Source organism: Copadichromis virginalis, linkage group LG2 (assembly GCF_057382275.1).
Source record: "Copadichromis virginalis isolate Kocher_CV1m ecotype Utaka linkage group LG2, C_Virginalis_male_GT1.1, whole genome shotgun sequence".
Taxonomy (NCBI): domain Eukaryota; kingdom Metazoa; phylum Chordata; class Actinopteri; order Cichliformes; family Cichlidae; genus Copadichromis; species Copadichromis virginalis.
The window spans coordinates 4,263,658-4,269,841 of NC_140619.1; the positions used below are offsets into that span (position 1 = coordinate 4,263,658).

The window sequence follows — 6,184 nt, forward strand, 5'->3', positions numbered from 1 at the left end:
TGACGCCATGATCTAGTCAAGCAGCATAAGGAACGAGCTCCATCCAGATTAATACATTACTCCTAACTACAATTTTTAAAACTCGCTCTGCGAGCGGGCAACAGCGACGAAATAACACATTGTGTTTTTCCCCCACGGAGGACTCGTCACCACCCTCCGCCCAGGGTACACCGCGGACTGGATTACTCAGGTTGTTATTAATCCAGTCGGGTACGTGGAAGCTACTGTTCTTAATGTTCTTTGTTTGTTTAGTTCTAAATGTTTTTGTTTATCTTGGCCTGAGACCAATTGTGGACCATTATTTCATTGAGTACAATAATTTAATTTTGTCTGTATAGGATATGAGTCTAAGATATGAAAGATCCAATTTGTGTTTCGTATAACGTAAAGGGTTTGAATAGTCCAATTAAAAGAAAAAAGGTACTGAACCAACTGAAAAACTTTGGGTGCTCCATAGCAATGCTCCAGGAGTCTCACCTCTCTGAAAGGGAACACAGGAAGTTGGGGAGAGAGTGGGTTGAACAACAGTATAGCTCTACTTATCAGGATGGGAGAAAAAGAGGAGTTGCAATTCTTGTTAACCGGTCAACATATTTCCACCATGAAAAAACATTTGCGGATAGGGAAGGGTGTTATGTAATGGTGATTGGCTCTGTAGGGGGGGGGTCTAAAATTACTTTACTAAATTTATATGCACCAAACAAGGACTGTCCAAATTTCTTCAAGAATATTGCATCATTAATAGCAGAAAAATCTGAAGGAATGATCTTGGTGGGAGGTGATTTCAATTGTACTTTGAAAGCAGCTGTCGACAGACTCCCGGCACACAATGGCCCCAAATCCAAAAAATCTTGTAGTTTAAATACAATGATTAAAGAATTGGGCTTAGTGGATGTGTGGTGCCAGTTCCACCCCCAAGAAAAAAATGTTACTTTTTATTCACATGTACATCGCAGCCATTCAAGGATAGACATGTTTTTAATGCCTAGGACGAACCTTTATAGGACTAGACAGTGTAGCATAGAAGCAATCACTTTCTCTGATCACGCCCCGGTTTGTCTGACATTAAGAATGAATCCAAACAATCATTTTAAATATTGGAGAGCCAATGTATCTATCTTGAATAATGAAACAACCCGACAAGAACTTCAGAAGAGTCTGACTGAATATATTCAATTCAATGATAATAATGAGGTGTCTCCTTCAATCTTGTGGGAGAGTGCCAAAAGTTATTTGAGAGGTAATATTATAGCAGTTTCATCAAGACTGAAAAGGAGAGACTAGCAGAACAAACAGAACTAGAAAGCAAAACTAAGAAATTAGAAAAAGTCTATCAGGTAACTAAAGACACTGGGACTTTGAAATCATTGAAAGACCAGAGGCAAAAGTTGGATGATTTACTAACGTATAAGGCGGAGGGACAACTACGCTTTGTTAATCAAACTACCAATACGGCAATCGGGCAAGCCGACTGCTGGCATTTCAGCTGCGTAAAGAGCAATCAAGTAGGGTTGTTCATAAAATTAAATGTCCAAACTCCGGAAAAATTGTATGCCAACCTAAGGAAGTTGCAAAAGCATTTTCTTTGTATTATCAGGAATTGTATAAAGAAGAAAATGTCCCAAATAAGATTGAAAAGATTGAACAATTTCTTAACCCAATTAATCTTAGTAAACTGTCTCAGGAAGAGGCTGAACTAATAACAAATCCAATCACCATTGAAGAAATAAAAAAAACGTATTGGAAAACTGAAAAACAACAAGTCCCCCGGAGTGGATGGCCTGCCTGGGGAGTATTACAATTTTTTGAAAAAGAGCTAACACCATTGTTATGCAAAGTTCATAATTATGCATTATTTAAAGGTGATCCCCCCCCCAGTCATGGTCTGAAGCTATTATTAGTGTCATCCACATTAAGGGGACGGCTGTGGAGCGTGTGAGCAGCTTCAAGTTCCTGGGAGTCCACATCTCAGAGGATCTCACCTGGACGACCAACTGCTCCAAGCTGGTCAAGAAGGCTCACCAGCGCCTCTTCTTCTTGAGGACTCTGAGGAAGAACCTCAGACATCCTGGTGAACTTCTATCGCTGCACCATCGAGAGCATCCTGACTAACTGTATAACAGTCTGGTACGGGAACTGCTCTGCCTCGGACCGGAAGGCGTTGCAGAGGGTCGTGAAAACTGCCCAGCGCATCGCCGGAGCACCACTTCCTGCCATAAAAGACATCTACAGGAAGCGGTGTCTGAAAAGGGCTGGGAAAATCATCAAAGACCCCAGTCACCCATCGCATGGACTCTTCACCCTCCTGCCCTCTGGGAGGCGCTACAGGAGCCTCCGGACTAAGACCACCAGGTACTGGAACAGCTTCTTCCCCACAGCTGTCAGACTCCTGAACTCTGCCTCCTGACATCTGACCCACGTTAAACTCATGGACTGAACATACACACACCCACAATGGACAACTGTACCCTCAAACACACAATAATAACATGGACTGAACCACCACTCACAACCACTAGCACTTTATATAGCCTCTGTAGAAACTATCTACACCCTCACTTATCTTAACTGCACTACTGTATAGCTCTGTGTAAATAATCATTCTGTACATTCGATAATCTTTAATCCTACAACTGTTTACAACTTGCATAGTTCCCATTTCTGTATAGCTGTATATCCCAGATTCTGTAAAGTTATTTATTTCATATTCTGTATAGTTTTTCATATTTATATCCTGTTCATATCCTGTACATAGCTTGTACTCACTACAGCCTGTACATACTTATAGTTATAGAATATTCACAACATACTTCATACCGTGTACATTATAACATACCATAATAGACCCATTTCTGTAATATACTCACATATCTATATTATTGCTAATATATATTGTAATATATCTATATCACTAAAGCACTTCTGGATGGATGCAAACTGCATTTCGTTGCCCTGTACCTGTGCATGTGCAATGACAATAAAGTTGAATTCTATTCTATTCTATTCTATCCATAAAGAAAGCAAGGACCCGACTTTATGCATGTCTTATCGCCCTATCAGCCTGCTTTGTGTTGATTTAAAAATTCTTACAACCATTATTGCAAATAGAATACCTGTGCTTAGGTATTGGTATGTATGTATGTATGTATGCGTATACATGTATATATGTTTTTTCTTTTAAATTAAGTTTTTGCATAACCCTCACCATTATATGCTGCAGATTTGGTCTCAGGTCATGTTGTTGATGTGAATTGCCTTGTTATTTTTGGCAATAAAAGTTAAAAAAAAAAATGTTATAACTTGACCATCTGTATTGTATTTTTCCTTTCTGTGTAACATCATCACTCTGATGCATATCTGTCTGCCTTGGAGAGGGAAACCTCCTCTCTTATTCTTTCTGTGGTTTCGTCCATTTGCTTCTTCCATTTGGGGGCTTTATTTATCTAAAGTAATAATCTAGAGTAAAGCGGAGTTCCCAAAATGATTTCCTTAGAGAGCTAATTTGACAAAATGAAAGTCACTGAGGCATACTCCTGCTTCGTATTACTAGTTACACATCTTATCAAAGCAGTCAAACCTAGCTCCAAACCAAACAGCTGCACAAGCTCATTTTCTGTACTAACAGTTATCACATATCAGTAACCAAAACAAATTTAAGTTCCCATTAGTAACTTCTTCGTGTTTTCATTTCAGTGTCAAGCCCAAAAAAGGTGTCTCAATATCTACTGTATCTGTATTTATCTACTATCTGTATTTTAAGCTTTCTTTGTTTTTTACCCTTAATTATTATCCTTTATATTTCTTATTAATGTATGGGATTTGTGCATTTGTGTCCTCCCTACACAAGAGAGTGTGCTGGTGTGCTAGGTTTACTTAAAAGTCATCCTCTTAAAACTTAACAGCTGCTCCACAATAGCTGATCATGACAAAGCTAAAATATTTACCTAATGGCAGATTATTCTTTTTTTTAATATCTTTAAGATGTCTTTAAAGTTTTTTTCTAATCATATACATTTAATATTAGCTAGTATTAAACTCTGTCGAAGTCCTGTTGTTCAGCACCCAACATAAAATGTCACCAGGGCTCTATTTTGCAGCTATCCTGGTGCATTATTTAAAATAACCACAGACTCTGTGAAAGTGGACATTGTTTGTGTTTTTGAACTTTCAAGTTATGTTTATTATTAAATGTTAAAGTTTAAATTTTCACCTTTCTGTATCCCATCTGTTTCTGAAGGCGAAGAAAAAGGACATTCTACAACAGCAAAGGCAGTCACCTACCTCTGCAGAGTAGAGCCTGCTTTTCAGCTACTAAATACAAAACTGAAGGAGAGACCCACAAAAAAGCAGCAACTGAACGTGGCTGCAGTAAACGCCCAGCAGAGCTGGTGATGTCCTTGATTTCTAAACTTCAGCTGATCATTGATCGCAGGTACTAAAAGTAGTCATTATATTTCACATTATGTTAATTTGTCCAATTAATTTAAGCCTCTAAATAGACTAATATAAATTTGGCTGGAACTCACGTATAGCCAATGCTGTGCGTTTATGAAGTTTGCACATCACTCACATACTGAGTGTCTGATTTGGACTGCACTGTGTTGGTGTACAGAGGTGAGATTACAAAAATTATGCCAGTGTTCAGAAAAGTATACGGACCTACCTTTACGTCTATCTGCCTCATAGCTGATAGATTTCTATTCTTTTTGAATTGAAATGAAATTCATTATTTATTGTGGATCCGTAGCTTGTACAAGATTTGCAAAGACATCTGACTTCCTGTTTGCTTACTCAAAAGTCCAGTGATATGGATGACATTTTATTGATTTTGAGAGTTTTAAGTAATAATTTTGATGCCCTGTTCTTCTGTCTGTGTAAAATATAATTCATAAACAATTCTCTAATGATTGCACGCTATTACCTAATATTCCGCACCAGGCTTTTTGCTTGAGCTGCCAATAACTGCTGTGGTCGGCTGAGCAGTCCAGCAAGAAATATTGACACCCACACATATAATGTGACACAGGTGCGTGGTATAAGTCTGGAATAAGACACAAAGATGAACATAAATTTGGTGTGAATACATTTAACACATGCAGGTAGCAGAGCAGATTCAGATGTTACATCTGGCTTGGATGTCACAGTGGCTGTTGCAGTTGTGCTGGTGACATCTAGTGGAATAAAGTAGGATATATATTCAAGGTTGAATAACTCCAAATGAATCATATTGATTAAGTAAAAAGATCAGAGTGTGTTGTGCTTAATTATAAAAAGAGAAACCTATCTAATGTGCCACCTTTGAGCAGTGTAGTAGTAAATGTGACAGCAGTTTTAAGTACTTGTCATGTTTAGTAGAAGAGCATAAAGGAAGACTTTTTTGTTCTGGATAATATTATGTAATAATAACTAAGCTTGTTTATCCCTTTAATTCTTATTCTCGGTTGACTATTGCAATGTTTTTTTATTTGCATCCTTAAAAAGACCTTCAGACAATTACAGTTACTTCAAAATGCTGCTGCTGGAATTTCAAAAATCGTTTGATTGTCACCTATCTGCAGTTGCTTCTATTAAGCTATAGATCTGTATTCACTCAAGTCTTTAAATGGCTTGAGCATTTAATATATAGATGTTTGATACAAACCTGGTTTTTAATGCTGTGTCCCATTTACCTTGGAAGCCTGATTTTAGAGTTGGGAGTCACTTCACTACCCAGTTGAGCGCGTTGAAGGAGTAAAGTCGGAAAAGGAAGAAAAAATAGGGATTGTTTTGCTCTTTAGCCATTCGTGCATGTCTAGCATTACACCGTGGTGCTTGTTTTTTGGGGGGATAAAACTCAGTCTTTCCTCTCCATGTATTGTATTTAGAAACTCACAGTTGCACTTGTCAGTACAGATTGCTTATGCTTTACAGTGGCATTTACATTTGCATTCACTGCCACCGTCCTATATTCTTAAGTTGTGGTTGGTTGGACAGCTTCAATTTTACAAGTTGGAAATCCCAGTTGAGAACTTTGACTAGGAGAGCTGGTCACCTCGTGGTGTAGAGATTTGAAACTTAACAAATTTAGCCACTATGCTGCCCATTGCTGGACTAACTACCCTACCTTACGATTATTAAACTATTAAAACAGTTACTTATCGTGTTGTATTGACCACTCAATTCTTTGTTTTAACTTAATAATTTA

At 38.0% G+C, this 6,184-nt stretch overlaps 1 long non-coding RNA gene across 1 annotated transcript in view; it reads left to right on the forward strand.

Moving 5' to 3' along the window:
* LOC146716827 (uncharacterized) overlaps positions 1-4,576 on the forward strand; it is a 51,313-nt gene extending 46,737 nt beyond the window's left edge. The window contains exon 4 of the long non-coding RNA XR_014922282.1: positions 4,238-4,576. This is a non-coding gene — a long non-coding RNA (uncharacterized LOC146716827). The remainder of the gene's footprint in view (positions 1-4,237) is intronic.
* The last annotated feature ends 1,608 nt before the right edge of the window (positions 4,577-6,184 follow it).